Below are 12,100 nucleotides of genomic sequence, written 5' to 3' on the forward strand. Positions count from 1 at the left end.
TAGGGGGTGAATCCTCACTTTCAAAGCTCAAGAAGTCCTCCCAAGAACCTCAACCTAAAGATGGTGGTGTATCTCTAAGTGTTGTAGTGTAAAAGTACAAGGAAAATGGACTTCAAGGCACAAATGAACAGCAATAGAGAGAGAGAGAGAGATATTTTTTCACAAAATGCTGAACCTCTGCTAAGGTGAGAGGCTCTCTCCTTATATAGAAGAAAAGCAATGCAAAGCTTCTTCAAGAAGCTTGGCAAGAGCTTCATCCCTCCATACACGTGTATGGAGGGCAGATAAAAGGATTCCAGCTGGCTCAAAAGATCTGGAGTGAAACCTGCAGAGACAGGGGTGCTGGCCGGTAGTGGCTCATTGATGGTCGGCAGGCTCAATCAATGGCCGACAGTAACAAAGTGAAGGCCGGCAGGGCCAAAAGGTGGCTGGCAGTACACCAAGAAACACATTCTAAAAGGACCAAGTCATGGTCCAAGAATGGGGCAGAAAGGATATAGGGTTTGGACAGCTCGAACCTATGACGTTCCGCCGCAAAAGTCGAATACCCGATGAGCAATCGAACTTGTGTCCGAATGTACCTACAAACACAACCAAGTCTTGAGGACGGTCAAAAATGGGGTGTCTACAGTTGCCCCTTTTTGACAGAACTCGAAAGTCACAAAGTGATGGGAGTGAGTGTCAAAGCCCAGAGACGACCCATTTTTAACAAGGCCGAACACTCAAACAAACAATCAATATAAGCATGCAGAGATGCGCCCGTAGGCTGGGGCATAATGCAAATGATATGCAAGATACAAGAGCATAACTTATGATTATGCAAAGGAAAACTATAATGAAGCGGTTATGCAAAATAAATGCAACGTTTTAAGCGAATGAATAACAGTCCTACATATTTCAATAGAAAGAATGCAAGAAAATTATGCAATTCTCACCACGTCTATCGTGGAGTGCATACAATACTGTCCGGTTCGTCTGGTCACGCCGACTCCAAATGAACCGCACGTACAATATCGTGCCTGTAAAAGAAAGAAACTCAACATGTACAATATTGTTAGAAAGATGCATAGCAATGCAAGTGAAAAGTACATGACAACGCAAGTGAAGGGGTGCAAGACAATGAAATCCTGAGGGTGCGAGACAACGCGGGTGGAACATGCGTGACAGCGTAAGTTAAAGATAGTATGCGTAACAGCGCAAGATAAAGACATGTGCGTAACAGCACAAATAAGACATGCGCAACAGCGCAAGTAAAATATGCGAAACAACGCAAGTAACGAAGTGCGTGAGTGATAGCGCAATATAAAGAAGTGCGTGACAGCGCAAGTAAAGAAGATAAGCATGCGTAACAGCGCAAGTTAAAAGAAACAAACATGCGTAACAGCGCAAGTTTAAGGAAATAAAACATGCGTAACAGCGTAAGTTAAAGAAATAAGCATGCGTAACAGCGCAACATAAGAAAACAAGTGCGTAACAGCGCACATAAGCTGCGTAACAGTGCAAGTTAAGATAATAAGCACATAACCTGCATAACAGCGCAAGTTAAGAAAAACAAGTGCGTAACAGCGCACATAACTAGCGTAACAGCGCACATAACTAGCGTAACAGCGCAAGTTAAAAAAATAAGTGCGTAACAACGCACATAACCTGCGTAACAGTGCAAGTTAAAAAAATAAGTGCGTAACAGCGCATATAACCTGCGTAACAGCGCAAGTTAAAAAAACAACTGCGTAACAACGCACATAACCTGCATAACAGCGCACATAACCTGTGTAACAGCGCAAGTTAAAATAAGAAGTGCGTAACAGCGCACATAACCTGCGTAACAGCGCAAGTTAAGATAATGAGCTGCGTAACAGTGCACATAACCTGCGTAACAGTGCAAGTTAAGAAAAGAAGTGCGTAACAGCGCAAGTTACGATAATGAGCTGCGTAACAGCGCACATAACCTGCGTAACAGCGCAAGTTAAGAAAAGAAGTGCGTAACAGCGCACATAACCTGCGTAACAGCGCAAGTTAAAAAAGAAGTGCGTAACAGCGCACAAAACCTGCGTAACAGCACACATAACCTGCGTAACAGCGCAAGTTAAGAAAAGAAGTGTGTAACAGCGCACATAACCTGCGTGACAGTGCAAGTTAAGAAAAGAAGTGCGTAACAGCGCACATACCTGCGTAACAGCGCAAGTTAAGAAAATAAGTGCATAACAGCGCACACAACCAGCGTAACAGCGCACATGACCTGCGTAACAGCGCAAGTTAAGAAAAGAAGTGCGTAACAGCGCACATAACCTAGGTAACGGCGCAAGTTAAGAAAAGAAGTGTGTAACAGCGCACATAACCTGCATAACAGCGCAAGTTAAAGGAGTAATGCGAGATGCAAAACAATGCAAGTTTAATGAGATGCAAAACCATGCGGGTTTGATGAGATGCAAAACAATGCAGGTTTGATGAGATGTAAAACAATGCAAATTGGATGAGATGCAAAACAATGCAGATTTGACTAGATGCAAGACATTGCAAATATAAACTAGATGCAAGACAATGCAAATATGAACTAGATGCAAGATAATGCAAATATGAACTAGATGCAAGACCATGCAAATATAAAAAATGGGTGTTTAATTTAATAAGCGAATGCTAGATGACAAAAAAAGACATGCTTAATGAAGACATCTTGAAAGGGGACTTTTGACTTACTTCCTGGAAGGTTTGTGATGCGTCAAAAAGGATACACCTTGTGCACGTTGATGGGCGACAACCACCGTACATTGAGGACATGATTCCTGGGTTTCCACGGAGGCGTTTTGAATCAAATTTTGAGCATTCCTCGGGATTGTTGGAACCCAGGCACACATACCAAGACAAAATAGGATGAGGAAGCTGGTGGAGGACTGCTGGCCATCAGGGAGAGCCGCCGGCTGCTGCCGGCCATTATTGGCCACTGCCGGCCATCGATAGAGTTGTGTCGGCCATCGATGTGCCCCTACCAGCCATTGGTGGCAGATTCAGGAAAAATGATCTTTTCAGCCATGGGTCTTTAAATAGGCCCAAAATTAACCCATTTCCCCACAAACCCTTGCACAGAAATCATTTCCCTTGCCCTCTAGGTGTGCCTTCTCTCTAGATTCGCGCGTTCTACGCATTTCTCAACACCCTAAACAATCTTGAATCGTTAAAACCTCTTGGTTTTCTTCGATTTGAACCAACCAGAAATTGCATCTGAGGCCTCTTTCATCAATTCCTGCATTCAAGGATCATTTCCTCCGAACTTCTCTCGAGGTTAGTTTACTTTCCCTGGGTTTTCAACTTTTCTTGAATTTTCTCTCTCTTAGGGTTTGATTTGTTCAAAATTTCATCATTTGCTCATTTTTGCTTATTTTTGCATCTATCTCAGATGGCTGACAATGTCCCACATGATGAGGGCTTCCCCGTACTCTCTCCAGTAAAGTTGGCGGCAGACTTTGCGGTTGAGCCAGAGGTCGAGCCTCAGCCTTTACCATTGAGCATTCGCCCATTCGACCACGTGAGGTATCACCCGGGGACTCACATCATTCTTGTGGCGGGAGGCATCCATACTTTTACTGATTTTGATGAGGGCGTGCCAGACGACCTCTTACTGAGGGAGTCGATGTCTCATTTGCCGGCCATTGCTGTAGAGGTACGAACTCTGCTTTTCTACAGTATTACTTTCCACTATTTGTATTTCTTGCATTGTTTCGATCTGATCGCATCACATGCTTTGACCTGACTGTATTTCATACATTATTGCTCTGCATTGAACTGTACTTCGCGCATCACTGCCCCATATGTACTGTATACGAGCGCACCTCAGGTGTCACTATTCAGAATTCAACTGTATCTTTGATACACCACTGATTTGTATGCAACTGTATTTTCAATACATCACTGATCTGATCTGAACTGCATTTTCAATACATCACTGATCTGATCTTGAACTGCATTTATTGTTGTAGGATGGATCCCGCTTCTTCAGGGGTTATGGCGCTACGACCGCTCAGGAGTGGTACGATGTACTTCCTGCGAAGGTCCACCGGATCATCGATGGGACTGGCTTTGGTGTATTTTGCTGCAACTTGATGCGGGTTACAGCGAGTCACCCTCTCCTAGGGGCTCTTCTGGAGAGGTGGTGGGACACCACGAACTCTTTCCACTTCTCCATGGCGGGAGAGATCCCCATGACTCCTCTCGACTTCGCCATGATCACCGGCCTGGGCGGAAGAGGTGATCCGATTCCCCTTGAGCCCGACATGGGAGAGTGGGTGGCTGCACGGGACACATTGCTTGGAGCACGTCCACCTACTCTTCGAGCAGGCATGGTTAGATACACTTGGTTCGAGGAGCACTACAGAGGGGTGGATCCCAATACTAATGAGGAAGCAAGGCAGTACGCCAAGGGCTTCCTCTTGTTCCTTTTCGGTACCACCTTGTTTTCGAACAGGTGGAATACCGTAGGTTTATACTTCTTGGGCGCTCCGGTGGTACTCCAGCGGGTCCGTTTCTATGACTGGGGCGTGGCCGGCCTCACTACTCTTTATGGATACATGAGCTCCACCTCTCGGATGCGTGGGAGGTTGATCGGCGGCTACTGGCGAGGTTGGGAGGTACACAACCTAGTTTCCCCTTTTTATTGCTTTACTTAGCATTTGTACTTTTGCTTTGTTCAACACTTGTACTTTCTGTATTTTCTGCATCTGCTCTTGTACTGTATGCTTTCTGCCTTGCATTTTTTGTACACCATACATTCTGCACACTACATACCATACACTGCACACACACAATCAAATATTTGCTCTTGGCCTGCAACCTTTATTCATTGTACTGCTTTCTATTTTCTGCATGTTCATACATTGTACTGATCACATCTTTCTAACAACTGTGGGTATACGCATACTTCCCGAAACTTGCTCCAGTGCCTGTGGAGGAGACCCCAACGACGGTCCCATTCTCTGATATATACGACGGTCCGCTCCGTCGTAGGACCCGAGAGAGCTTCATGTTCTTCCGGCAGTATTTTGACACAATCATGGCGCACGAGGTAAGTTTGCAATAAGATTATTTTAATTAACTCGATGCACCCACCTTAGTTGTTTGACGACTAGTCATCTTGTCGGTTTTCTTTTCTCAGATTACATGGCAGCCACGGGATGCGATCCTGTCAGGACTCCGAGATCGGTACCACACTGCCCGGACTATGTCTCAGTACCACATTTTGTTCGAGGACTCGATCTGTCGTGCCTGGCTTTTGAATGAGCGCTTCGTGTGTCAAACTTTAGGAGCACCTGCTCCATTTGTCCCGATGGCACCTCCACCATCGATGAGGGAGACACACCGGTTCTCCGCCGACCAGGTGATTCAGTTCATGGTGGGACTGGAGATGGAGTACTTCCACGCAGAGGGCGACTACGTGACCTTTATTCAGACACATCTGATGCCTCCTTTGTTCGGTATGCGAGAAGAAAAAGAAGCGAGGGCTCCAGCTGAGAGAGGGAGAGGCGGGGCGACTAGGTCTCGTAAGAGGAGAGGTCCTGAGGGGAGACAAGGGACTGCATAGCCCGTGCTGCCTGCTACTATGACATGCCGAGGGCAGGTTGCAGAGACTTATCAGATTCCCTTCGCTCCTCCTCCAGCTGGTCATGAGCTTGTCGGAGTTTACGGCTCGACCCCGGTATGTGCTATACTTTTCATTTTGCATAGACATTTCATTTCATTGGATACCCTGTAGAATACTAATGACTTCAACATTTTTGCAGGCTGCCATTGAGTACACTCGTCAGTCTCTGGAAATGACGGCTTCGGTGATGGAGATGCTGCAGACGAGCATGGACTTGCTCAGTATTTCCAGTATTCCGGTGAGTTCTTTCAAACTACACTTCATGCCACACAGTCTTTTCTCGACATGCCATCATTTGCACAGTTGCACACTACGCTGATCTGATACATCGCCCCCATATACCGTTCACGGTACATATTCACTGCAAATCATTCAATGCTCACAGCACATTATTCTTTGCATCTGATACATCTTGATTACAAATGCATTTTGGTGGATTGCCCTTTTTTTATATTCCTTTCTTGATGCCAGGCCCATCCGGTACCTCAGCAGGAGTACGGACGGGTCCTTCAGCACCTCCCCGAGCAGCAAAGGGAGCAGGACGAGGGACTAGTTCACGGGGGCCTGCCCAGAAGATGATGAGTCAGACGAGGAGGCAGTGAGTCCGCGGTTAGAGTCATCTCAGGACAGAGATGGAGCTGGGGATGGCTCGAGTTCGAAGTCAGGTGCTGACGGTGGCGATGTTCCAGAGTTCTCTCGGTCGACGAAGAGGACGAGGAGGACCCTTCAGTCTTGTGGCGATTGGCGCGGATCCAGACATTTTGCTAATCCAGACGTTGCTCTTCTTTTTGCTTTATTTTTCTTTTTACTAGTAGTTTTTCACATTATACTGCATCAGGGAGATTTACTTTTTAAAACTATGCTCTTTTGTAAAATGAATCTATGATGGAGTGAAAACAACATTTTGTTGAAAAAGTGTTTCATTTGTACATTCTATGCATCGCATCACTTTACACAACAATATAAATGAGTTCAAACTTTTGTTTTGAAAACCAAACACTCGAATTGCACTAATCAGGTAGTGAACCGAATAACAACAAAACAACTTGATAAGCAAAACAAAGTCTTAACAAGTTTGCAACTCGATAAGCAAATTACCACAACTCGATAGATAAAAGGAAGATGATCACAAACTGACACAAAAAAGAAACTAATACGTCTTAAACGAGACACGACAGAGTCCAAAAGGACAAAGCAAGACCTTAAAAGACCTAGGTAACATGACTTCTCTGCAGCAAACAACTGGGTTTTTAACAAGAAGGTCAGTGAGAATGAGGGAGAGACTGCCGGCCATCAGTGTGCCACTGTCGGCCACTGATGAGCCACAGCCGGCCATCAATGGTAGACTCTCTGAAATATCAACATCTGTCCTCCACTCACTGCCTTATCTTCTATATGAGTTCCAGCTTCTGGATCCTCCTCATTTCAGCTCAAATTTGCACCAAATGGAAGCATTCCTTGCTCAAAACCTCACAAATTGGATTGCGAACTTAGATGGCTCGAAAAAGCTTAATTTCCGGGGTTTTGGCATAAGCACACTATTCACGTTGAGTCGCACCCCGCTGCGTTTTCCGTGTCTTCATGCCGCGACAAGGTTTTGGAATCCGATGACACACGTCTTTAGCTTTGGCGGGCAAGAGATGTGTCCCACTTTCGAAGACTTTCAATCTTTAATGAAATCCGAGCGCGATGAAAAAATCTTGCCAAAATTCTGCTTAGGCCACGTCCAAGCATTGGGGCGGATGTGTGGGCTCAGTTTGCATGATGCTTGATCATTGATTCATGATAGATATTTAGACATTCTGAGCTTGGTTTGTCGGTTTTCTGATGCCGGTGACCGTGGCGACCATCATTGGCAGGGTTATCGGCGACATGCGCTTTGCTTGTGCATGTTATCTCATTTCTTACTTGCTCCAAGCTCCGATGGATTTAGCACTCATTTGATTGAAGTTGCTGAGGGCTTGAGGGAGGGCAAAAGCTGCATCGCCATGACGCTTGCTGAGACGTTGATAGGCTTGGACGCTTTTCATCGCCGGGAGATAGCTAGCTTGACGGGGAGCCCACTACTGTTGCAGGTAAGTTTCCCACCCTTTCTCACATATGTTTCTCACATCACTCGGCCCTCAGGCTCGGTTTTTTCTCTCAAAACCCTTTTTCTCACTTTTCTCTCAACATACACCTCTCTATTCTTTAATCTCGCATTTTTCATCCCTTCCCAGATATGATTGATGGACAAATTGAAGATTGTGGACTCCTTCCCCACATATTCAGCTCGCAGCTACTTCTTCCGACAACGTCTAGTCGATGCCTCGGATGAGGGATGGTGGTTTAACTGGATGTGCAGTTTATCTGCTACTGACATTGTTTGGCGCTGCCCTTGGCTCAATCTACCAGCAATGAGTTACAGTGTGACCCGTTAGCCCGAGATTCAATTGGTTGGCCTAACACACTGCGTGTTCTACTTTCCGTTCTGATTCTGGCGCCAGTTCGGACATGATCAGACTTGCCCGGAGGAGGGGATAGAGTACCCTGCTACATTTCCGGTCTGAGACACGCAACTAGCTCAGTATGCCACAGCCTAGAGGACAAGAGAGCTTCTGGCTCCCGCTCCTACTTTCAGATGCACCCTTTCTGATGAGTGCCTAGATTGGCTCAATGAAGAGGCACATGTAAGGCCCACTTTGGCGTCAGAGGCTTCCACAAGCTTTGGGAGGGAAGGCAGGAACACCTGACTTATGCCCTAATTTATTTGCTTTAATCAGAACTTTCAAGTTTTCTTTTGAATGTAATAAAAAAAAGTAACTTCAATTTGTATTCAAGAGTAGGAGAACTCTGTATTGAAATCAACGAAATTGAAGATTGTGGGTACTAAAAATTTTCTGTTTGGTCCAAAAATGGTCTAAGTTGTAAAAAGATTAATTTGAACAAAATCAACTTTTATTAAAACTTTTCAAAACCATTTTCGATATGGATCAAAACTGGACATGCCCGAGATCTATCACTGAGTTGTACAACCCTGGATCCTAGCAACTGGAAAGTTGTATAGCGATCCCGGTATTTCCTGTTGTTATTGAACTGTAATCCGGACTTGGTTCCGTAGATTTGTTGTTGTCTTATCCTCTTTTCTATCCCTTACTCTTTATCTTAGAGTTTTGGGTTGTGTTGGACTTGTTGGGAATAAGTTGGTTATGTTTTAAGACTTAGAATCTTTGCCCAGTTTTTGCGTCTCCGCTCGAGCGGGCCTTTGTTGTTGCTTATCCGCTCGAGCGGGGAGTTTGACGCTCGAGCGGGGACCTGTTCTGCAAAACTTCTGGATGGTTGTATCCGCCGCTCGAGCGGAGGTTTTGGCGCTCGAGCGGGAGTCTGTGAGTGACGCTCGAGCGGGGGTTTCCACGCTCGAGCGGGGCGACCTGTATAACACACCGAGATTCAGCTTTTTGAATCACTTTTTGATTTCCTTTCTCTCTCTTACTTTTCCGAAAAAGCCATTGGAGAGCACCTCACTCTAAAACCTAACTTCTCTCTTAGGATTGATCTAGTTAGAGTGTTTTCCTCACCTTGGGCCTTTGTAAGAAGTGTGTTGATCGTCAAGGGCTTCGTTGTGATCCAAGAAATTTGGGATTTGGAGCACTTTGATTTCTGGTCATTTTCTCTATTTGAGTTCTCCATTTGAGGTAGGGATTCTCCTTGTTCTTTTTTCAATACTCCGTCTATAGATAGACATGTGGTAATTTTTGTATTGCATGAAAATTGTATCATGTTGGATTTGATTGAAAATCATGAAATAAACCTAGGGTTGGTTGTGTGGAGAATGGTTTTGGCTTCATTGATTGTTGTCTTGGCTAATTAAAATATAAATTAGCATGTTGTAGTTAAATGAAGAAAAGCCCTAAATTATATTTTGGTTGGGTAAATTAAAATGGGGGTTTGTTGACCATTGTGTGTAAATCTCTTTTGTCAAAATGAGTGTGGTAAGCGTGTTAATGCCTAAGGGATTAACCATGGCTTTGGAGTTGATTTTATGGAAACAAGATTAGTGGAGTTGGTTTTGTGATAACAAAAAGGAAATGGAATCGTTTTGGTGAAAATGAGGGGAGTGTTTTCGAAATAAGTTTGAGAATTGGATTGCTGTATCTTGAGTGTTGAACACACATGTAGAAGTTGTATGTTTAACTACCATGTTAATATTGTTGTTGGGTTTGTGATTCATGATATTTGAGTCTTTTAATAGATGTACTAACTATATGCATCTAGAGGTTTTGTCCTTGGTCATCGGTGGAGGATGACACGGTTGTGTAGAATTGTCGGGTATGCATTTTACCATTGATTAATTGAACATCGTATGTGATGAAGTGCTAGATACATTATATATATGTATATTTGCTCGGAAGGAGATAGTCATGTGTTCATATACTTTAACACATTGCTGGTGTCTTGATAGTTTATGTATATGCATTATACATGTTGGTTATGCCTTGATGTGCTGTGATTGTTGGTGTTATACCCCGCGCTTAGAATCAAAGGTACCGTTACCTTCCAGCTAGTGCCTGGAGAACTGACCGCACTAATAATCAGAGGCACCATACCCTTCCAGCTAGCGCCTGGTAAACTGGCTTGTTGTTAATGTTGTTGAGTGGGGTGTATTGTTGGCTTACTACGCACATAGCTAGTAGAGCGAAGTTGGTTGTAGTTATTTCAGTATATCTTTGGCTTACTAAACACATAGCTAGTAGAGCAAAGTGGGATTGTTGTTGTTTCGTTGTAACTGAAAATATCATGGATTTAATTGGTTACAGTTCGGAGGACCGAGTTACTCCATTGGTTGATTGTATACATGTTGGTGGGTTGTAAATTTATATTTTTACAAAGATATGCATGTATAGTTATGATAGTAACGGAAACGAACCAAAATGTCCTTTTTGTCTTTTGGAAAGTGTGGAGGAGAACGAATGTTTTAAAGATAAACATGTCTAAAATGGTACATCTGAGTATGTATAGGAAATGGAAGATAGTATCGGGCTTAGTGAGATTACTTCCTAAGTATTTGTTAATGTTATGAAAGATTGGGAACGGGGGTTAATGAAAGGAAAAAGGAAAGACAAACCACTTGTAGCGTTGAATGAAACGGTTGTTTTCGAGAAAAGTTCATACATATATATTTTGTATAAACTGTCACATTACTATTCTAGTATGAGAATGAGTGTTCATGATCATAGCTATCTGTAAGTTGTTATTGTTGAGGATCATGTTGAGTTCCCTACTGGACTATATGTTCATCCCACGTTGTTGAATCTTTTTCAGGTATTAAGCAGGTTGAGCTGCAAGATTTGGATCTACTTATTTACTGGCCACGGGGCCTCAGTTATGTTGGCGGAATGCCATTGTTGTAAAAGGGTTACACCCTTCTTCTTGTACCTTAAGTGATGTAAGCCCAAGGGCAATTTATTAAGTATGTTCATGTAATATTTACTTTGCATACGAATGAGAGTATTGTTAATCACTTCTACGGATTGAATGTATGAGTTTATTTTCGCATGTTATCCTTGAAATTGAATTAAGTTAATGAATTTGGTAATGACTTCGAGTAATAAAAAGTGGGGCGTGACAAGTTGCCCCTAGTCTGAATAGCACAGCACTGGAGATCACAACCGAGCTCTTGAATGCTGAACAAAGATGACCAAACATGATCACATAGACAAAGTTGATCGAGGAAGTGTTTATGGCTAGACTTCAGGATGAAGTTGCCTACGTATCCCAAAGATGGGAATCAAGCCTTACGTAGTTCAGCCTGGGTTCACTCGTATATTTACTCTCTCCTTTTGCGCTCTAACTTTTGCCAAGGCCACCCTTTGCAGGTTTTCAACCTTGCGAGATCAGTTTTTGTAATTTCAAATTTTTCATGCTCTAACTTTTGCCTAGGTCGCCCTTTTGGGTTTTCGGCCTAGCGAGCCACTCAGGGGTAATATTTCTTCAACTTGTCCATGTTGATCAGTTGGGAGAACTCTAGGCCATCTAGGTCCATCAGAACGACAGCTCCGCCTGACCAAATAGACCTGATGATGTAAGGGCCAGTCCAATTAGGTCTGAACTTGCCCCTAGGGTCGTGAATGGGAGCTCAGTTGCCTTTGAGCACTAGATCCCCTTCCTTTAAATTCCTGGACTTAACCTTCGTGTTGAAAGCCCTAGCAATTCTGCGTTGATAACCCTGAACATGGTATAGTGCTTTCAGCCTTCTCTCATCAAACAGCATGAGTTCTTCGAACCGGCTTTGCTGCCAATCTGCCTTAACTATCTGACACTCAGCCAATACTCGCAAAGACGGAACCTCAACTTCAATAGGCAAAACAGCCTCCATCCCGTAGACTAAGGAATATGGAGTTGCTCCAGTAGAAGTACAAATTGAAGTCCGGTAGCCCCACAGAGCAAATGGCAACTTATCTGGCCAGTCACGGTAGGTCTCCACCATCT

Source organism: Camellia sinensis, chromosome 8 (genome assembly GCF_055761805.1).
Source record: "Camellia sinensis isolate YWXY chromosome 8, ASM5576180v1, whole genome shotgun sequence".
Classification (NCBI taxonomy): Eukaryota; Viridiplantae; Streptophyta; class Magnoliopsida; order Ericales; family Theaceae; genus Camellia; species Camellia sinensis.